The sequence below is a fragment of the Eriocheir sinensis genome, chromosome 4 (genome assembly GCF_024679095.1).
Source record: "Eriocheir sinensis breed Jianghai 21 chromosome 4, ASM2467909v1, whole genome shotgun sequence".
NCBI classification, from domain to species: Eukaryota; Metazoa; Arthropoda; class Malacostraca; order Decapoda; family Varunidae; genus Eriocheir; species Eriocheir sinensis.
In genome coordinates, this window is record NC_066512.1 from 219609 (window position 1) to 243500 (window position 23892).

General features: G+C 35.1%; 1 long non-coding RNA gene across 1 annotated transcript in view; it reads right to left on the bottom strand.

Moving 5' to 3' along the window:
* Positions 1 to 23892, bottom strand: part of LOC127007744 (uncharacterized) — a 70998-nt gene that overhangs the window by 12472 nt on the left and 34634 nt on the right. The window lies entirely within an intron of this gene.

Genomic DNA, 23892 nt, shown 5'->3' on the forward strand with positions numbered 1-23892 from the left:
ATCAGTAGACGCTAACTAACTCGTACACATTTTTATGGGTCACCTGATGAACGAATATGTGAGCGTTGGGATCCAGGAATGACAATATATTTACCTTTCATATATTTACGATTTTAATTTCCAGCTTATATTGCACGGAGGCAGACAATTTATCAGGTGATGGAATGCTTAACGTGTATGAACGAGTATATTGATCTCCAGAAACACAAACACACACATAACTGGGAGGTGTCAATGCGAGTAGTAATGCACCAAGGAGAGCGATATTTCAACCTCAAGTAGCTGATGCAGAGTTTAACGTGTAAATTGCTCTTTTCAAACACGAACATTTTTTTTTCGGGGGGTATGAAAGGGCGGATTGTCATGAAGCAAGGACTAATATACTTTCTCGGAGGTCTTAAGAAGGGTTCAGTGTGTGTATTTTCCTTTATGGACATACAAATACACTATACGAGAGTTTGAGCGTGTATATATACCTCCATAAACACACTGGTATCAGCTTTTGGAATATGTCAAGGTTGGGCGAGAAGATGAAGCAAGAACCACAGCATTTCAACAGAGGTCTTAGAGGAGTTCAGAGTGTGTATTTACCTTTCTATTTACACACACACACACACACACACACACACACACACACACACACACACACACACACACACACACACACACACACACACACATACTATAGACAAATGTATTGGTGGACTAAGGTTGTTGGAAAAAGAGTGCGTGAAAGCAACGTGTGTGATTACCTCTACAGAAACATATAAATGCACTATTGGGGACTTCGACGGGTGACTACGTTTGTATGTGGAAAAATAAGGTGTGCAGGGTAGACAGATGACTGAGACTGGTTGCTGCCTCTCATCTATTGTCGTGAAAGGGGTGAGTGGAGAGTGAGAACCCATTACCTTTGAGGCTGTGGTGGGAGAGGACCCTTAACCTGACAGAGAACCAGAGCAATATCCGGGTAACCACAGTTTACCTTCCCCAGGTTTCCCCGGGTCCCCATTTATCGACCATCCAGATAGTAATAATGAACAGCTGGGTGGCCTCCACACTGCTTGCTTAGGCCGGGATTCGAGCCCTGGCCCACACATTCGTAGTTGGGGATGCTAACTACTGCTTCATGGAGACGTGGAGGTCGCGAGGGGTGAGAGATAAACACTTCTAAGCTCCTAATTACTTATGTGTTAGGTATTAAACTATAAGATGTGTATCATGCGCTGTCTATGTCAACTACACACATACTGATGCAGGGGAATTTTTTTTTTTACAACAAAGGAGACAGCTCAAGGGCACAAAAAAAGGAAACAATAAAAAAAGCCCGCTACTCGCTGTTCCTAAAAAGAATCCAAGGAGGTGGCCGAAAGAGGGGTCAATTTCGGGAGGAGAGGTGTCCTGATATATTTTATGAACCACACGAATCGGCAGTAGCAAAAGACGAAACTATAGATGGTATTAGTATATAATTAATAAAAGACGTTGGGGAGCATTCTGTGGGAAAACTATTAACACTTCAAATTTCATCGTAGAATATCCTTTAAAGTTTATGTCCTTCCTTCGTTCCTATTCGTATCAATCTTGCCTGTCTTTCCTCCATCCTCCACTCACTCAAAACATTATAATCACCTTCTTCCTTTCACATCATCCCTCATATACTTCTTTATATTTCAACACAGAGTTTCCTTTTAAGTTTACGTTGCTCCTTCGTTCTTACTCTTATCAATGTTTCCTGTTCTCCCTCCTTCCTCTTCTCTCTCAAAAAATATTATAATCACGTTCCTCCAAGCACATCATCCCTTAGTTTTCCCAGGCACGGATGGAAGGGAGGAGGAAAAGAAAGAGGAGGAGGACGAGAGGAAAAAAAAGAGAGGAGGGGAAGAGTAAGATTGATAAATGTGCATAAACAGGGAGGGAAGAGAGAAAGAGAGAGAGGGAGGGAAAGAGAAAAAAATTTGCAGAAGGAGTAGTAGTAGTAGTAGTAGTAGTAGTAGTAATAGCAGCAGTAGTAGTAGTAGTAGTAGTAGTAGTAGTAGTAGTAGTAGTAGTAGTAGTAATAGTAGTAGACGTAACAATTTCAATTATAAAAGAAAAAAGAGCTAAAGGTCACTCACTATAAAACAAAGAAAATCTAATTAATGAAGAAAGAATAAAAGAATACTCTACTTTCTTTCTCCCTTTCTTTCTCTATCAATCTTACTACCGATCTACCAATCCATCCACCTATCTAGCTGCCTATGTATCTATGTATCTATCTATCTATCTATTTATCTACCTCTTCCCACCCTCTATTCAGACAGACAAAAGACGCAGCTGCACGGGTGGAAAAATCGCTCATTATCTCCGTCAGTTAAAAAAATATCACAACCTTCCCGTTCATAAATACTAACATCTTTTTCTTTCGTCTGCTTCGCTCCCTCTCCCGACCCAATCCCATTCATCTCTCTATCTGTCTCTCTGTCTATTCTGTCTCTCTCTGTTGGTCTCTCTGTTTCTCTCCCTCTCTCCTGCTATCTCCCACTTCCTCACTCATTTGGTAACCAGTATTTTCTTCATCTGCTTGACTGTCATATTTTTTCTCTCAGTATATGTCTTTCTGTGTGTTTGAGTGCTTGTATCTGTGTCTGTGCGTATGTGTGCGCGTTTTAATCTGTGTGTGTAAGTATGTGTGTTCCGTGTGAGTGTCTGTTTTTCTATTTGTCTGTCTGTCAGTATCTGTGTGCATCTCTCTCTGCTATTCCTATATCATGACTTTTTCTCTTCCCTCTTTTTTCTTCCCCTTTCATCCCTGGTTTTAAAACTGCAAGGATGGCAGAAGGGAGGATAAAAATGGAGAGGGAGGGAGATGAAACAGGAAAGGAGGAGGAACAAAGACTATGTTAAATGATTACTTTGCCCATTTTCTTTTATCTTTAGAAAGGGAAAAGAAAAGGAAATGAAAAGGCGGGATAATAGTGGTTAAAAAAGTGTGAGATTAAGGAAAAGAGGAAAGGAGGAGGAAGAAGGAGGAGAAGGGATGATAGTCTACTCTATTCTATTCTTAGTTTTTCTGTCATATCTTTCATCACCTTCTAACTTGCCGTCTCCTCGTCCTCCTCCTTTTTCTCCCCCTCCACCTCCTCCTCTTCGCCCTCTTCCTCCTTCTATTTTTAATCCGTTTATTTTCCTACTATTCTTCATGAATTATCATCATCATCTTCCTATTCTTAGCTTTCTTGTCACACTTTTCCATCATCAAAGTTTTCGTCTCCTCCTGCTCCTCCTCTTTCTCCCCCTCCACCTCCCCCTCTTCGTCCTCTTCCTCCTTATTTATCACACTCACCAGTTCCACATATTAATATCTTCTAAGGGAAACCACACATATTCTTCTCAAGGGTCTTTCTTTCGCCCATTATAACCCACGCCCTCCTCTCCCTCCTCCCTTCCTTTTCTTACCCTCCCCTACCCACATCCCTTCTCTCCCTCCCTCCCTCTCTTATCCTTCCTTCTCATATATACTCGTTGCCTCCCTTTACTCCTGTCTCCTCCATCACCCTTACTACTATTAGCTAATCTGTCACACCTCTTCCTTATAATGGGGGGCAGGAGGCTAAGGGGTAGGTGGTAGTGGTGGTGGTGGTGGTGGTAGTAGTAGTAGTAGTAGTAGTAGTAGTAGTAGTAGTAGTAGAATGAGTAATAGTTGCGGTAGAAGTCGTTTTGCTCTTTTTCTTCATTTCTCTCTTTTGTTTTGTTCTTATTTTTATTTTTTCTTGTTATTGCAAAAGTTTACCCAATCGAAACCTCTACGTCTTTTACAGGGCAGTGCTTTTTCTTTCCTTTTCTTCTTCCTTAACTACTTCTTTCTAAGTCTATTTTTTTTTTGGCCTCTCCATTAATACTTATATAACTTTTTCCACCTTATATATTTCCCTTCCTCTTAACATTTCCTCACATAACTTTTTGGTACGACTCACCGCCTTTTTCTCAACACCGTTCACCCTCAGAAGACCTAACCTTTATATACAGTGAGTGCATACCTGACTCCCCTTAACTCCTCTTCTACTAACGTAAGCTAAAACGGTTTCCATTTTCTATAACTATCTCTCTCTTCTCTTAAAGACAAGTTGCTTCCTCTGTCTTGCTCTCTTCATCCTTACTCAACAAGCTAATTCCATATTCATTAAACCGTAACGCGTGTCTTTGTGTCAGTGAGTGTGTGTGTGTGTGTGTGTGTGTGTGTGTGTGTGTGTGTGTGTGTGTGTTTAACGTCATGTATTTGCTCTATCTCCCCTTCTCTCCTTCTTTACATTCTCTATCAAGGTACACTTTTCAACCTAGCATGTCTTATTAACAACTTCAAAGTCCTTCCCTTATTACACTTCTCTCGCATGTGTTTTCTTTATCTATTATGTCCTTATCGTCCTTTCTCCACTATACTAATACACTTTTTAATTGTAGTATGTCTAATTAGAAGCCTCACGTTCCTCGTCCACGTCCCTTTCATCCTCCTTCTCCTCCTCCTCCTTTCCTCTCCTTTCTCTCTTCGTATTCCATGGCGGCTTTCAGGTTTTCCCTCAAGATTTTAACGTCATTTATTTTCTCTCCTGTTCTTATAGTCCTTCCTCCACACACTCCGTTCCAATACACTGACTTAACCGTATCATGTCTTATTGAATTTTACCTTCCTTCTCCTTTTCTTTCTCTCTGCTTCGTACTCTGTTATAGCTTTTAGGACTTCCCGCAGGAGTTTGCCATTAATATTGTCCTGTATTCCCTCTTTTTATCTTCCTTCTTACATATTCTCTGTTCCTTACAGTTAATTAAACGTAGAATGCATTATGAAAAGCCTTAACCTTCTCCTCCTTTCCTTGTTCTCCCTTTCCTACTCCGTGGCGACTTTTAGGTTCTTTCAAGAGTTTACTGTCACGTATTTTCTCTATTTATCCTATTTATTTTCTCTTCTTCATCTATTCTTTAACGTAGCAGCTCTTATTAAATCATCTCACCCCCTCCTCCTTTCCTTTCTATCTCCTTCGTACTGAATTGTGTCTTTCAAGTTTTCGTAAGAGTGCTTAACGTGATGTAGTTACTCTATTTCTCCTTTTCTTCTCGTACTTTGTCTTCATCTTCTATTCTTAAATGTAGCAGATCTATTAAATCATCTCATCCCCTCTTCCTTTCCTCTCTCTCTCTCCTACGTACTGAAATGTGTCTTTCAGGTCTTCGTATATGTGCTTAACGTGTAGTTCCTCGATTTTTCATTTTCTTCTCGTACTTTTTTTTCATCTTCTATTCTTAAACACAGCATAACTTATTAAACCATCTCACCCCTTCCTTCTTGCCTTTCCTCTCTCCTTCACACTGAATTGTGTCTTTCAGGTCTTCGTATGAGTGCTTAAATGTCATGTATATCCTTTATTTATCCTGTTTGTATCATCCTTCCTCCTCATGCACTGCCAATATACAGCTAAAAGTGGCATATCTTATTAAACACCTTGCCCTTCACCTCCTTTTCTCTCTCCCACCTACGTACTCCATATGGGTCTTTCATGTATTCTCTTACCCTCCCAGCAGTTAAATATGTAAGCTCTTCGTCTGCTCCGCTGTGTTTTCCGTATTGACAGGTCCCAAAACCACTTACTTGCTCCTTTCGCGTCAATGAACTGTAATCATCGAGTTCTCTGATAGATGGCGCGCGTGTGTGTGTGTGAAGCTAGGAAGGCAGTAGAGTTATATTTATATGTACTTTTATAGTGTTGTATCTCTTTCAATTTATCTATCTATCCATCTTCTTCAATCTTTTCTATCTATTGATGTCCCTATCTATTTCTCTCTGTCCTGTATATTTTCTGCACCAGCAATCTCCATTAGTGTTTCTTTTTATGTATTTTGTTTTGTTTCAGTCTCTCCGTTCTGGGTATTCATTTCTCTCTATCTTTCAGTATATGTTTTCTACTCTCTCTCTCTCTCTCTCTCTCTATTTCAATTTATATATATTTCTTTTCTGCTGCAGTATCTCTTTCTATATATCAATTTATCTTTCTATCCAAGTGTCTGTTTTCTCGACTGTCTCTCTATTTCTGTTCCTCTTCGTATACATTTACTTTCTGTTTTAATCTCTCTTTTTATGTTTTAATCTACCTACAAATCCAGCAATCTATTTTCTTCACTAACTCTCGGTTCTTCTGATCCTCCTCTGTTCTTCTCCCTCATTCGGAGCATCCATTTTTAACACCCTCCCCCTTGTAACACAGCAGAGCGTAGCTAAGACAGACATGTAAGTTACCATCTATTTTTGCTTTCCTTCCTCTGGGGCAAATTCAAACTTTGCCTCTAAATAAACACACAGCTTCATGATTCCTGTTTTTACACAATTTGCTACTGCTCTTTTTATGGTTACACACACACACACACACACACACACACACACACTTACAGTCCCCCACCCACCCACCCTTCAGCTTATTTCACTATTAACGAGACTGCAAAAATACACACGTTGTTCCCTCTCCTCTCTCAGCTACACGCAACTCCTAACTATATCCTTTTAGTAACCTCTCTCTTACACATATGCTCGTCTTCTCAAACATTTCAGTCTTACACACCCCACCCACTTTTGACAAGGCTTTGGTAGAGTTTGTGTGGGCATTTCGATGAGTAGCTCTATGAACCTAATGATTTTGACGAGGTTTCTGAATCATTTACCTGAATAACACTCATGATAACTCGATTAAACTATATATTTTGTGGATTTTGGAAGTAATAGTTTTGCGAGTCGAAAACATCTGAAAATTATCTGGAATGCTTCTTACAAGGCATACTGTAAACAAACAAGCATAATAGCCTAACATAAGGTAACCTAACTATATTCATCAAATACATTTAATACCATGTTTCATTTGATTACATTCACTATTATCTATTATATATGTTATCTCCTTCATAAATACACTCACATAATCATAACCAAAACTATCCTAACATAATCTAACTGTCTCTATTTAATAGCATGTTTCATTTACCTACATTCACTATTATCTACTTTTATCTATACTGTTATCATAAACTACTATCATTTTAGCGACACCCATAAACATACACTCATGATAATAACCTAAACTAACCTAACTCAATTTATCCTAACTTAACCCTTAATACAACCAAGAATCACACACCCCACACCCCTCACACACATCATATATTTTCCTGGCACACTCTAGCACATTCCCTTTAAAGCTATCACAACTCCCCTTCTAGTGCCCTACATAAACACAATCCCATACTCATAACCTAACCCATCACAAAACCAAGCATCACCCAAACACACCACATTCATATTTTCTCCCGGCTCACACTAACACACCTTCCCTCTCTCGTAATCCTTCTCCGGGGCTTAGTGGCTCAGTGGGGACGGGCGAGGCCTTCATTGACGAATAGCCAGCTCCTACCTACACCTCCCTCCCTATACGTGCTCCCTCCCCTCAGGCTCATTACGACAGTGGGGAGGAAAGGGACAGGCATCTTAGGGGAACGAAATTAATGACTGAAAGGAAGTGGAGGAAGAGGAGGAAGAGGAAGAGGGGAAAAGAGAAGAGGTGTTAGAGGAGAGGACGAATCAGCTAGTTAGATGTCGAGGAATTAAGAGTGAATGAGAGGTCAGATTTACGCGTTGCCGCAGCGCTCGTCTCCGTATCACGAATCTTAAGACTGGTGTAGGCGGAAAAAAAGAATCAGTTGTTAAAGTTGAAGGTTTAGCGAGTATAGTTTAAATCAGTAGTCGAAGGTACGTACCATTAATCTATCTATTTGTTTGAGTAACTGCCTATGTCTCTTTATATATTTATTTCTTGATTAATTTGGTTTAGTTTTTCTTTGGCTCTTCACTTCATGTTCCCCTTTGACTCTTCTCCTTCTATCTTTCCGTCTTCTCTTCCCTCGCTTCCTCCATCCCTTCTCTCTGTCTCCCCTTCCTCTTCCTTCTCCGTCCTCAGGCAACGTCGGCAAAAAGCAGCAGCGAGTCTCCTCAAAGATACACACAGAGAGGAAGGGAAACAGAAACAACAACAGGAGCGAACGAAACTTGTGTGAAGAGTGAGACGCGCAAGAAAGTTTATTTTTTCCGAGGTGGTGTGGGACAGGAGGAGGAAGGAGGGAAGGAGAGAAGAGGGGGTAGGCAGGCACGCAGCTTCTCCTCGACTCCCTTGCCTTGCCTTCACAATCAAGCTAATGCACCGCTATCGGGAGTCACAGGCGCTGACACTCATCACCAGGTTTATAGGTCCAGAGTGGCTGCGGCCTGGATGAGAAAAGATGCGGGTGGTGAGCTTATCAACCCAATCTTGTACCCGAACTGAGAAAGCTTCAGAGGACCAAGACGATGATGCTTGCAGAGGAGACATACGTTGTGGTAAGGTAATAAACGCCAGTGAGTGCCCGAGCTGAGAAAGGTTAAGAGTACCATGAGAGGAACACCCGAATAGGAAACTTGAGTGATGGTAAGCTTTTTAACGCTATGAGAGAAACACCAGAATAGGAAACAGTGATAGTAAGCTTTTTAACGCCATCTGGTGTCGGAGTTGAGAAGGGTTTCGAGGGTCAAGACACAGGATTGTTAGCTTATCAACGCCAACTAGTCCCTGAGAACGGTTTAAAGGGCAAAGGTAACTCACCACGCACAGAGAAAGACTAATTATTATAAAGAAACGTCATCTGGTGCTGGAAAAGATAAAGGTTGAAAAGGAAAAAGGAACGGTAGTCGTATAGAAAAAGACTCATGATAAGCTCACAAACAACATCGTGAACCCAAACTAAGAAAGGTTTAGACTAGAACACCAAACCAACGTTACACGAACAGGAAAAAATATCATTATGTTAAGCTTCTAAACGTTATCTGGTACCAAAGCTGAGAAACGTTCGTCCTTTAAGAGTCTGACCATAATACGAGTCGCTGAGTGCAGTGCTGGATATGTAGAAGAGTTGGACGAGCTTTCAACGACACCTGACGTATGACACCTGTTGCCTTGGGATTGCTGGGTAGCGTAGGCAAAGAAAGACGTATCGGGTAGGATCACCGCCCCACGACGCAAGCTTTGTGGGTATTTCTTTTTCTTCCGCCTCGTTTTCCTCTTTTCTGCTTGTTTTTTTTTATTGCTCACACTTTTTATTCCACACGACGCAGAATTTACTTTTCTATCGGATTTTTTTTTTTTATTTATTTTATTGCTGTTACTTTACACTGTCACCTTTTATCCATTTCCATGTGAATCATCGCGAGTGGAGGCGGAAAGAGTGAAGTGGTGGCTGAGTGGTAGCGTGCTGGGCCCACATTCACCGCGTGATGGACGACGCGGGTTCGAATCCCCACACTACCACCTCGGATTTTTCAGTCACCGCCGAGTGGCTTAAAACTACCCACATGCTGTCTTGAAGACCACCCATCAACCTGGACTCTAGAGGAAACCGTCCAAGTGAATCAAGAACGAGTTCCGGGGGGCAGCATGAGCCAAGAAAAGATGGCGCCACTATAAACACCTGCCTGCGCCATGACGGGCTGGAGCCGACTACCATCCAGGCCCGTCAAGCAAGCCTACCGGCGCTATAGGGGTAGGCGTAAAAAAACAAAAAAATTAGGTCATCTCCCACTCATAATGGTACGGGATGTGTTGCAACAGCTAAAACTTCAGTATTTCTCAAGCTCCTCAGGATTTATAGTAAAGGGCCGAGAAATCAATAGAATGGAGGGTCATCTTCCCCCGACAACCGAGAGTCATGTTACAGGCGGCGTGTGTTGTGATAGCTATGTCTCCAATATCCGTCTAGCTCTGCGGGGCTTATAGAGGTGACTAATTTTCCGTCTTGTGCAGGAAGGATCCAAGGAATGAAAAATCTTAGGTCATCTTTCCACGCCAGCTGAGCCTCATTATATAAGGTGTGTGTTGGAATAGATGACCCTTTGTGTGGGTAGAGTGACGTAGCGTAACTGGCAAACGTCATAAACATTGCACGGCTTATAGATGTGAACTGTTTTGTGTGTTATACCTAAGGGTGTTAGGGCGGGATGAACCACGCATGCGCAGTTGTTTCCAGATCCTTCGGGCAGGGAGAACATCGGTAGGTTTGTCTGAATGTTATTTGATGAAAGCAACCTAACACGTACAGGAAATACACAAAGAGATGCCTGGCAGGTAAGTTCATGTAGAAGGAAAGATATATTAAGTTTCCACATATAAAGAGATGCAACGGGGCTTGTATTTGATGATATTAACTTGACTGAGACAGACAAACCGGAAAAAGAATGTCAGAAGAAATAGGAGATAATATTAACTTTCGGCATAAAAACACTCAACTGGGATCGTATTTGATATTAAGTAAAGGAGAGAACAGTGGCAGCAAAGTTATTGAAGAAAAATATATTAACTTTACTCATAGAAAAAAGAAAAAAAACTCCACGGGGCTCAAATTTGATATTAAGTATAGGAGACATACAGATAGAAGAATGGCAGCGAAGTTAATGGAGAAAGAAAGATAATATTAACTTTCCACACAGAAAAAAAAACACTGGCATCGTATTAAATATTAAGTATAGGAGACATACGGAGAGGAGAATGCCAGCAAAGTTAATGGAGAAAGAAAGATAATATTAACTTTCCAGAGAAAAAACTCCACGGGTCTCTGAAGATATTAACTAATGGAGACATACCGCGGCACCTAAGTTATTGGAGGGAGAAAGACATTAACTTTACTCGTATATATAAAAAAAAAAAAACTTCCCTGGGCTCTTCTTTGATGATATTAACTTGAGTAAAGGAGACAAATAAAGCGAAGAATGGCAGGTTAGTTTGTTGATAAAATATTATTATTATTATTATTATTATTATTATTATTATTATTATTATTATTATCATTATGGTTCGTTTTTTTCTTCTACCGTTCCTTGTCATTTCCTCTCTCCCCATAAAAAAAAGAAACATAAAATCTCCAAGTATCCAAATAACATAACAAAACATCCTTGGGCTCTTTCAACCTCGTATGTATTCTCATCAGGTGTTTGAGATAATATATTCGTTTTTTCTTCTGGAGTTCATTGTCTCTTCTGCTCTTAAAGGTGAGCGTGTTTACTCCTCATTAACAGGTGTGACTCACTCGCCTTGTATTTTTCCATCATATCAAGGCGGCATGAAGATCAGAGAGGAAGAAGTGGGCGAGGGACGAGAGATATGAAGGGATCAATAAGTGAGTGTGTTTTATTTTTTACCGGGGAGTCGAAGGAGAGGAGGGAGGGAAGGAGGGAGGGAAAAAGATCGGAGAGGAAGGCGTGGGCGAGGAAAGGGAGTGAGATGAAGGAAGAAATAGGTGAATGTGTTATTACAGAAGAATGGAAGGAAATAGGGAGGAAGGGAGGAGGAGGGAGGAGGGAACGAAGAAAGAAAGTGAAATGAATGAATGAAAGAAAGAAAGTCAGACAGAAAAGAGAAAGAAAGGAAGGTAGGCTGGATGGAAAGAAGGAAGGCCTGAAGGAAGGAAGGAGGGAGGGAGAGAGGAAGAAAGGGAGCAAGAACCAAAATAAAGAAAGGCAAAAAATAGATGGATGGAAGAAGAGATTGATGGCTAACTTGGAGGCAACAACTCAGTCTACCACCAACCCTTTCCCTGGCCATAATATGCAGTCACTTAACATCCTTATATCTACTATCTCCACAGGTATCCCGAAGGTCTCAAGTTCGGCCATTCCTTATTTTCCTCAGCCCTCCCGTCCGATACAGCCCGCCCTCTCTCCCCATTATAATGTCCTTGAATTATACAACACAGGGTTCGGGAAGTGATAAACTGTGCGTAAATCATGCACGACACGTTTGAGAGCCGATAAACAACGGCCTTACATCATGGGGTGTCATTTTCCCTCAGGCATAATGGATACATAATGCACGCGCGCCCGGCAACCTATTAAATACAAGCACCTGGGCGAGCAGGACAGAGAGCTGGATTATAAGAGTTAACCATTTGAAAGTCTATATTGTAACGTTAGAAGATGTTAAATTTTCCAGTCATGTTAACTTGTCAATTATTCTCCTCCCTAGAGTTGATTTATAAGCAGTTCGTCATTTTAAAGTCTATTGTTACGTGCCCCTAGTTTTGTTATAAGCTATTCATAACTTGTCAATTATTCTCCTCCCTAGAGTTGATTTATAAGCAGTTCGTCATTTTAAAGTCTATTGTTACATGCTAGAAGTTTTGTTATAAGCTATTCATGATAACTTGGCGATTAAGAGCCTCCCGAGAGTTGAAATACAAACAGTTAATCATTTGAAAGTTTATTATTCCATGCATTTAGGTTTATATCTGCTATTCATGATAATTTGACTATTACGCCCTTTCCGAGATTTGAATATATATACGCAGTTAGTAATTTTATACTCCATTATTACATGTCAGAAGTTGTGGTATAAGCTATTCATGTTATTCTGTCAATTAAACCCTTCCCCTTTTTTCCTTCACATGTATATCTTTTGTATGTTCGCTATTCATGTTAACTTGACAACTAGGCCCCTCCCCTTTTGTCCATAAACTGAAGATCATTGTTTGATTCAGGAGTTAGCCACGCCCCCTCGATAGTAAAGTTAATACTATTCACGTTAACTTTACGAATAAGCTCCTCCCATTATACCCTTTAAGTGTATATTATTGGTCGATCTATAGGTAAGCAAGCCACGCCCTCTCGCTGATTAACTCTATGCCATTCAGATTAACGTTGCATATAAACTCCTCCCCCTTTCCTCATAAACTGAATCTCATTGGTCACTCCACAGGCAGGACACGCCCCTTTTCTCTAGCTCTGGTTGCAAATTAATGGTTTGTTAGGATATTGGGTTGAAGTCCCTTTGGATGTTGTGCAGGGATGTGTTGAGGGTTATTTTCAATGTTAATGTTACCAAAAGTACAATGAAACAGAGATACTTAATATTCAGTTCATTTGTAGTCTTTTAATATTTTCACACCTGACGCCTCTTACACAAAAATTAGACAGGTAAATTATATGCATGCAGTTTTGTCTAGGTAATAAGTGTGCATTATCTTTTATCACCTTCTTCACGCTTCCCGTCAAAACGTGCTTAGCTAAAACAGGTCTCGTCTTACCTTTAACTAGTGTGACGTAAAACTTGATGGCTCCCTCATACTAACTTTTTATGCCCCCTCCGTAAGAGCTTTCAAAACTTAAGGTGACGATCGATACATTTCAAGCACTTCCTAAATACGTATACTTATTTATCTTTTCGTAACGTTAACTAATATGTGATGCAAATGCTATGGCTCTTAAATACTTACTTTTTATGTCTTTTTAAGCTCTACTAAACTCCATTGTAAAAGTCGATCCATTTTTCAGCGTCTCAAATACGTATGTTTTTTTTTTCTTTTCTCCATTTTTTTTTATTACTGCAGCTTTTAAAATTAATATAACTACTCTCACTCCCCAGAATCCTCTCTATTAAATGTAACACAATTCTTCTCACTCTCAGAATCAGCTACCAAATATTCTTAACTTAATTTTTCGCTGCTTAAATCTATATTAAATGTAATACAATTCTTCTCACTCCTCAGAATCAGCTACCAAATATTCTTAATTTATATTTGTGCTGCTTAAATATCTATTAAATGTAATACAACTCTCTCACTCTTCAGAATCAGCTACCAAATATTCATAACATATTTTTGTGCTGCTTAAAACGCTATAAAATGAAACATAAATCTTCTCACTCTCAGAATCAACTACGAAATATTCTTAATTTAATTTGTTGCTGCTTATATCTCTATTAAATGTAATACAATTCCTCTTACTCTCAGAATCAGCTACGCAATATTCTTAACGTAATTTTTTGCAACTTAAATCTCTATTAAATGTAATACAATTCTTCTCACTCTCAGAATCAGCTACCAAATATTCTTAACTTATTTTTTTGCTGCTTAAATCTCTATTAAATGTAATACAACTCTTCTCACTCTCTGAATCAGCTACCAAATATTTTTAACTTAATTTTTTGCTACTTAAATCTCTTTTAAATGTAATACACATCTTATCACTCAGAGTCAGCTACCAAATATTATTAAATTATTTTTGTGCTGCTTTAATGTAATACAAGTCTTCTCACTCCTCAGAATCAGCAAAAAAATATTCTTAACTAATTTTTGTGCTCCTTAAGCCTCTATTAAATAAAATATAACTCTTCTCACTCTCAGAATCAGCTAGGAAATATTATTAACTTAATTTGTTGCTTAAATCTCTATTAAATGTAATACAATTCTTCTCACTCGCAGAATCAGCTCAGAAATATTCATAGCGTAGTTTTCTGCTGCCTAAATCTCTATTAAATGTAATACAATTCTTCTCACTCTCAGAATCAGCTACGAAATATTCTTAACTTAATTTGTTGTTGATTAAATCTCTATTAAATGTAATATAATTCTTCTCACTCCTCAGAATCAGCTACCAAATATTCTTAACTTATTTTTCTCCTGCTTAAATGTAATACAATTCTTCTCACTCTCAGAATCAGCTACGAAACATGCTTAACTTAATTTTTTCCTGCTTAAATCTCTATTAAATGAAATAAAACTCTTCTCACTATCAGAATCAGATACAAAATATTCTGAACTTTATTTGTTGATGCTTAATTATCTATTAGATGTAATACAATTCTTCTCACTCTCAGAATCAGCTAAGAAATATTCTTAATGTAATTTGTTGCTGCTTAAATCTCTATGGAATGTAATATAACTCTTCTCAATCCTCAGAATCAGCTACCAAATATTCTTAACTTATTTTTGTGCTGCTTAAATCTCTATTAAATGTAATAAAATTTTTCTCACTCTCAGAATCAGGTACGGAATATTCTTAACGTAATTTTTTGCTGCTTAAATCTCTACTAAATTTAATAAAATTCTTCTCACTCAGAATCAGATACCAAATATTTAACTTAATTTTTTGATGATTAAATCTCTTTTAAATGTAATACAACTCATCTCACTCCTAAGAATCAACTACCAAATATTCTTAACTTATTTTTGTGCTGCTTAAATCTCTATTGAATATAATACAATTGTTCTCACTCATCAGAATCAGCTACCAAGTATTCTGAACATATTTTTGTGCTGTTTAAATCTCTATTAAATGAAATACAACACTTCTCACGCTCAGAATCAGCTACGGAATATATTTAACTTAATTTGTTGCTGCTTAAATCTCTATTAAATGTAACACAATTCTTCTCACTCCTCAGAATCAGCTACATAATATTCTTAAATTATTTTTGTGCTGCTTAAATCTCTATTAAATGCACTACAATTCTTCTCACTCTCATAATCAGCTCCAAAATATTCTATACCTAATTTTTTGCTGCTTAAATCTCTATTAAATGTAATACAATTCTTCTCACTCTCAGAATCAGCTATGAAATATTCTTAACTTAATTTGTTGCTGCTTAAATCTCTATTAAATGTAATACAACTCTTCTCACTATCAGAATCAGCTACCAAACATTCTTAACATAATTTTTTGCTGCTTAAATCTCTATTAAATGTAATACAACTCTTCTCACTCTCAGAATCAGCAACGAAATATTGTTAACTTAATTTGCTGCTGCTTAAATCTCTATGAAATGTAATACAATTCTTTTCACTCTCAGAATCAGCTCCAAAATATTCTAAACTTATTTTTTTGCTGCTTAAATCTCTATGAAATGTAATACAATTCTTCTCACTATGAGAATCAGCAACGAAATATGCTTATCTTAATTTTTTTCTGCTTAAATCTCTGTTTAATGTAATACAACTCTTCTCGCTCACAGAATCAGCTGTAAAATATACTTAAGTTAATTTCTTTTTCTGCTTAAATCTCTATTAAATGTAATACAATTCTTCTCACTCCTCAGAATCAGCTACCAAATATTCTTAACTTATTTTTCTGCTGCTTAAATCTCTATTAAATGTAATACAACTCTTCTCACTCTCAGAATCAGCTACCAAATATTTTTAACTTTATTTTTTGCTCCTTAAATCTCTATTATATGTAATACAATTCTTCTCACAACTCAGAATCAGCTACCAAATATTCTTAACTTATTTTTGTGCTCCTTAAACCTCTATTAAATGAAATATAACTCTTCTCACTCTGAAAATCAACTACGAAATATTCTTAACTTAATTTGTTGCTGCTTATATCTCTATTAAATGTAATACAATTCTTCTCACTCTCAGAATCAGCTACGAAATATTCTTAACGTAGTTTGTTGTTGCTTAAATCTCTATTAAATGTAATACAATTCTTCTCACTCTCAGAATCAGCTACCAAATATTTTTAACTTAATTTTTTGCTGCTTAAATCTCTTTTAAATGTAATACAACTTTTTTCAATCCTCAAAATAAGCTACCAAATATTCTTAACATATTTTTGTACGGCTTAAATCTCTATTAAATGAAATACAACTCTTCTCATGCTCAGAATCAGCTACGAAATATAATTAACTTAATTTGTTGCTGCTTAAATCTCTATTAAATGTAACGCAATTCTTCTCACTCCTCAGAATCAGCTACATAATATTCTTAAATTATTTTTGTGCTGCTTAAATCTCTATTAAATGTAATACAATTCTTCTCACTCTTAGAATCAGCAACGAAATATGCTTATCTTAATTTTTTGCTGCTTAAATCTCTATTTAATGTAATACAAATCTTCTCACTCACAGAATCAGCTGTAAAATATTCTTAACTTAATTTTTTTCTGCTTAAATCTCTATTAAATGTAATACAATTCTTCTCACTCCTCAGAATCAGCTACCAAATATTCTTAACTTATTTTTGTGCTGCTTAAATCTCTATTAAATGTAATAAAATTCTTCTCACTCTCAAAATCAGCTACGAAATATTCTTAACTTATTTTTGTGCTGCTTAAATCTTTATTAAATGTAATACAATTCTTCTCACTAATCAGAATCAGCTACCAAGTATTCTTAACTTAATTTTTTGCTGCTAAAATCTCTATTAAATGTAATACAACTCTTCTCACTCTCAGAATCAGCAACCAAATATTTTTAGCTTAATTTTTTGCTCCTTAAATCTCTATTAAATGGAATACAACTCTTCTCACTCTCAGAATCAGCTGCAAAATAATTTTAACTTATTTTTTTGCTGCTTAAATCTCTTTTAAATGTAATACAACTCTTCTCACTCTCAGAATCAGCAACCAAATATCTTTAACTTAATTTTTTGCTGCTTATATCTCTATTAAATGGAATACAATTCTTTTTACTTCTCAGAATCAACTACCAAATGTTCTTAATTTATTATTGTGCTACTTAAACCTCTATTAAATGAAATACAACTCTTATCACTCTCAGAATCAGCTCCCAAATATTCTTAACGTAATATTTTGTTGCTTTAATCTCTATTAAATATAATACAATTCTTGTCACTCTCAGAATCAGCTACCAAATATTCTTAACTTATTTTTGTGTTGCTTAAATCTGTATTAAATGTAATACAATTCTTCTTACTCTCAGAATCAGCTACGAAATATTCAGAACTTAGTTTCTTGCTGCTTAAATCTCTACTAAATGTAATACAACTCATCTCACTCTTAGAATCAGCTACGAAATATTCTTAACATATTTTTTTGCTGCTTAAATCTCTATTAAATGAAATACAACTCTTCTCACTCTCAGAATCAGATACGAAATATTCTGAACTTAGTTTGTTGCTGCTTATATCTCTATTAAATGTAATATAATTCTTCTCACTCTCAGAATCTGGTACGAAATATTGTTAATGTAATTTTTTGCTGCTTAAATCTCTATGAAAAGTAATATAACTCTTCTCAATCCTCAGAATCAGCTACCAAATATTCTTAACTTATTTTTGTGCTGCTTAAATCTCTATCAAATGTAATACAATTCTTCTCACTCCTCAGAATCAGCTACCTAGCATTCTTAACCATTTTTTTTGTTGCTTAAATCTCTATTAAATGTAATATAATTTTCTCACTCCTCAGAATCAGCAACCAAATATTCTTAACATATTTTTTTGCTGCTTAAATCTCTATTAAATGTAATACAATTCTTCTCACTCTCAGAATCAGCTACGAAATATTCTTAACGTAATTTTTTGCTGCTTAAATCTTTATTGAAAATAATAAAATTCTTCTCACTCTCAGAACCAGGTACCAAATATTCTTAACTTAATTTTTTTCAGCTTAAATCTCTATTAAATGTAATACAATTCTTCTCATTCCTCAGAATCAGCTACCAAATATGCTTAACATATTTTTTTGCTGCTTAAATCTCTATTAAATGTAATACAATTCTTCTCACTCCTCAGAATCAGCTATCAAATATTCTTAACATATTTTTTTGCTGCTTAAATCTCTATTAAATGTAATACAATTCTTCTCACTCTCAGAGCCAGCTACCAAATATTCTTAACTTAATTTTTTTCAGCTTAAATCTCTATTAAATGTAATACAATTCTTCTCACTCCTCAGAATCAGCTACCAAATATTCTTAACTTAATTTTTTTCAGCTTAAATCTCTATTAAATGAAATACAACTCTTCTCACTCTCAGAATCAGTTACGAAATATTCTCAACTTAATTTATTTTTTGCTTAAATTTCTATTAAATATGATACAACTCTTCTCACTCCTCAGAATCAGCTACGAAACATTCTTTACGTAATTTCGTGCTGCTTAAATCTCCATTAAATGTAATACAAATCTTCTCACTTCTCAGAACAAGCCACCAAATATTCTTAACATATTTTTGAGCTGCTTAAATCTTAAATAAATGCAATATAACTCTTCTCATTCTCAGAATCAGCTACGAAATATTCTTAACTTAGTTTGTTGCTGCTTAAATCTCTATTAAATGTAATACAATTCTTCTCACTCTCAGAATCAGGTGCCAAATATTTTTAACCTATTTTTTTGCTGCTTAAATCTCAATAAAATGTAATACAATTTTTCTCCTTCTCAGAATCAGCTACCAAATATTCTTAACTTAATTTTTTGCTGCTTAAATCTCTATTAAATGTAATACAACTATTCTCACTCCTCAGAATCAGCTACTAAGTATTCTTAATTCATTTTTGTGCCGCTTAAATCTTTATTAAATGAAATACAACTCTCCTCACTCTCAGAATCAGCAACGAAATATTGTTACCTTAATTTGTTGCTGCTTAAATCTGTATTAAATGTAATACAATTCTTCTCACTCTCAGAATCAGCTACGAAATATTCTTAACGTAATTTTTTGCTGCTTAAATCTCTATTAAATTTAATAAAATTCTTCTCACTTCTCAGAATAAGCTACCAAATATTCTTACCTTATTTTTTGTGCAGCTTAAATTTCTATTAGATGTAATACAATTCTTCTCACTATCAGGATCAGCTACCAAATATTCTTAACTTAATTTTGTGCTGCTTAAATCTCTATTAAATGTAATACAATTCTTCTCACTCTCAAAATCAGCTACGAAGTATTCTCAACTTATTTTTTTGCTGCTTAAATCTCTATTAAATGTAATACAATTCTTCTCATTCCAGAGAATCAGCTACCAAATATTCTTAACTGATTGCTTTACTGCTTAAATCTCTATTAAATTTAATAAAATTCTTCTCACTCTCAGAATCAGCTACCAAATATTCTTAACTTATTTTTGTGCTGCTTAAATCTCTATTAAATGTAATACAATTCTTCTCACTCCTCAGAATCAGCTACAAAATATTCTTAACTTGTTTTTGTGCTGCTTAAATCTCTATTAAATGTAATACAACTCTTCTCACTCTCAGAATCAGCTACGAAATATTCTTAGCGTAATTTTTTGCTGCTTAAATCTCTATTGAATATAATAAAATTCTTCTCACTCGCAGAATCAGCTACCAAATATTCTTAACTTAATTTTTTAATGTTTAAATCTCTATTAAATGCAATACAATTCTTCTCACTCTCAGAATTAGCTACCAAATATTGTTAATTTAATTTTTTGATGTTTAAATCTCTATTAAATGTAATACAATTCTTCTCACTCTCAGAATCAGCTACCAAATATTCTTAACTTAATTTGTTGCTGCTTAAATCTCTATTAAATGTAATACAATTTTTCTCAATCTCAGAATCATGTACGAAATATTCTTAACCTAATTTTTTGCTGCTTAAATCTCTATTAAATTTAATACAATTTTTCTCACTCTCAGAATCAGCTACCAAATATATTTAACTAAATTTTTTTGATGATTAAATCTCTTTTAAATGTAATACAACTCTTCTCACTCTCAGAATCAGCTACAAAATATTCTTAACTTAATTTTTTGGTGCTTAAATCTCTATTAAATGTAATACAACTCTTCTCACTCCTCAGAATCAACTACCAAATATTCTTAACTTATTTTTGTGGTGCTTAAATCTCTATTAAATATAATACAACTCTTCTCACGCTCAGAATCAGCTACGAAATATATTTAAGTTAATTTGTTGCTGCTTAAATCTCTATTAAATGTAACACAATTCTTCTCACTCCTCAGAATCAGCTACATAATATTCTTAAATTATTTTTTTGCTGCTTAAATCTCTATTGAATGTAATACAATTCTTCTCACTCTCAGAATCAACTACGAAATATTCTTAACTTAATTTTTTGCTGCTTAAATCTCTATTAAATGTAATACAACTCTTCTCAATCTCAGAATCAGCTACGAAATATTCTTAACTTTTTTTTTTGTTGCTTAAATCTCTATTAAATGTAATACAATTCATCTCACTTTTCAGAATTAGCTACCAAATATTATTAATTTATTTTTGTGCTGCTTAAATCTCTATTAAATGTAATACAACTCTTCTCACTCCTCAGAATCAGCTACCAAATATTCTTAACATATTTTTGTGCTGCTTAAATCTCTAGTAAATGAAATACAACTCTTTTCACTCTCAGAATCAGGTATGAAATATTCTTAACTTAATTTGTTGCTGCTTAAAATTCTATTAAAAGAAATACAGTTCTACTCACTCTCAGAATCAGCTACGATATATTCTTAACGAAATTTTTTGCTGCTTAAATCTCTATTAAATGTAATACAATTCTTCTCACTCTCAGAATCAGCTCCAAAATATTCTAAACCTAATTTTTTGCTGCTTAAATCTCTATTAAATGTAATACAATTCTTCTCACTCTCAAAATCAGCTACCAAATATTTTAACTTAATTTTTTGCTGCTTTAATCTCTATTAAATGTAATACAACTCTTCTCACTCTCAGAATCAGCTACCAAATATTCTTAACTTAATTTTGTGCAGCTTAAATCTCTATTAAATGTAATACAATTCTTCTCACTCTTAGAATCAGCTACGAAATATTCTTAACTTAATTTTTTGCTTCTTAAATCTCTATTAAATGTAATACAATTCTTCTCACTCTCAGAATCAGCTATGAAATATTCTTATTTTTTTGCAATTTAAATCTCTATTTAATGTAATACAATTCTTCTCACTCTCAGAATCAGCTACGAAATATTCTTAACGTAATTTCTTGCTGCTTAAATCTCTATTAAATGTAATACAACTCTTCTCACTCTCAGAATCAGCTACCAAATAATCTTATATTAATTTTTTGCTGCTTAAATCTCTATTAAATGTAATACAATTTTTCTCACTCTCAGAATCAGCTATTAAATATTCTTAAGTTATTTTTTTGCTGCTTAAATCTCTATTAAATATAATACAACTTTTCTCACTCTCAGAATCAGCTACCAAATATTTTTAACTTAATTGTTTGCTCGTTAAATCTCTTTTAAATGTAATACAACTCTTCTCACTCCTCAAAGTCAGCTACCAAATATTCTTAACTTATTTTTTGTGCTGATTATATGTAGTACAATTCTTCTCACTCCTCAGAATCAGCTACCAAATATTCTTAACTTATTTTTGTGCTGCTTAAACCTCTATTAAATGTAATACAACTCTTCTCACTCTCAGAATCAACTACGAAATATTCTTAACTTTATCTGTTGCTCCTTAAATCTCTACTAAATGTAATACAACTCTTCTCACTCTCAGAATCAGCTCTCAAATATTTTTAACTTAATTTTTTGTTGCTTATATCTCTTTTAAATATAATACAACTCTTCTCACTCCTCAGAATCAGCTACCAAATATTCTTAACCTCTTTTTCTACTGCATAATTCTCTATTGAACATAATACAATTCTTCTCACTCCTCAGAATCAGCTACCAAATATTCTGAACTGAATTTTTTGCTGCTTAAATCTCTATTAAATGTAATACATTTCTTCTCACTCTCAGAATCAGCTACGAAATATTCTTAACGTATTTTTTTGCTGCTTAAATCTCTATTAAATGTAATACAATTCTTCTCACTCTCAGAATCAGCTACCAAATATTCTAAACCTAATTTTTTGCTCCTTATATTTCTATTATATGTAATACAACTCTTGTCACTCTCAGAATCAGGTATGAAATATTCTTAACTTTATTTTTTGCTGCTTAAATATCTATTAAATGTAATACAACTCTTCTCACTCACAGAATCAGCTACCAAATATTTTTAACTTAGTTTTTTGCTGCTTAAATCTCTATTAAATGTAATACAACTCTTCTCACTCTTAGAATCAGCTACCAAATATTTTTAACTTAGTTTTTTGCTGCTTAAATATCTATTAAATGTAATACAACTCTTCTCACTCTTAGAATCAGCTACCAAATATTTTTAACTTAGTTTTTTGCTGCTTAAATCTCTATTAAATGTAATACAAGTCTTCACACTCCTCAGAATCAGCTACCAAGTATTTTTAACATATTTTTGTGCTGCTTAAATCTCTATTAAATGTAATACAAGTCTTCTCACTCTCAGAATCAGCTCCCAAATATTTTTAACTATATTTTTTGCCGTTTACATCTCTTTAATTAAGTGTTCATAATCCTCTAAAACATTTCTTTTAATCTGATTAACAGTGACTGCTTTTGCCATTTATCTCGGGCTGAAAAAATGCGGTCTCATTGAGCGAGGTAATTCTTATAATCAGATATATGGTGACTGGTTTAATCTTTTTTTCTCTTAGTATCGAGGAAAAATACTTGTCAGTTGCGTATTAGAATTATTGACACCTAAAAACAACATCACTCCTATCACCATCCATGCACACCCATATCCCCTTTTCCCACCCCTAAACACACACACACACACACACACACACACACACACACACACACACACACACACAATTTCTCCCCTTTAAAATTATGAAAAGTGAGACTGGTTTTATCGTTTCTCTTTTAGAATAGAAGATAAAAATAAGCGCATGACAGTGAAGCATTAAACTTATTATAATCAGATAGTAGACAAATATTTTTTTTTATCTTTCCTCCCTAAGTATGAAAAGAGTATAACCAATGGCTGTTGAGTAATTCAGTTCTCATAATCAAATAAACAGCAATTACATTAACTTTTTTTTTCTCTCAAACTACCAGGAAAAACAATTACATGACAGCTGATTGATACGCTGCTTGTAATCAAATAACCCGCAATGGCTTTTCATCTCTCCCTATCTTCTCTGTTAGTGTGAGAGGAAAAAATCGTGAGAGTTCAGTATTACACTTATAATCAGGTAAACTGCAATTGCTTTAACCTTTTTCTCTGTTCTTTCTAAATATCTAACTCTTTAACTCTCTAACAATGTATTTCACCTTTTTCTCTTTTCTCTCTACCAGAAAAAAATGTTAGTTCAGTATTACATTTCTCAATCAGACAAACAACACTTGCTTCTACCTTTTTTCTTTTTCTTCTTTAACTCTCTCTAAGTCTTTCTAACTCTCTAACATTGTCTTTTTCCTTTTACTGTTTTATCTCTATCAGTGAAAA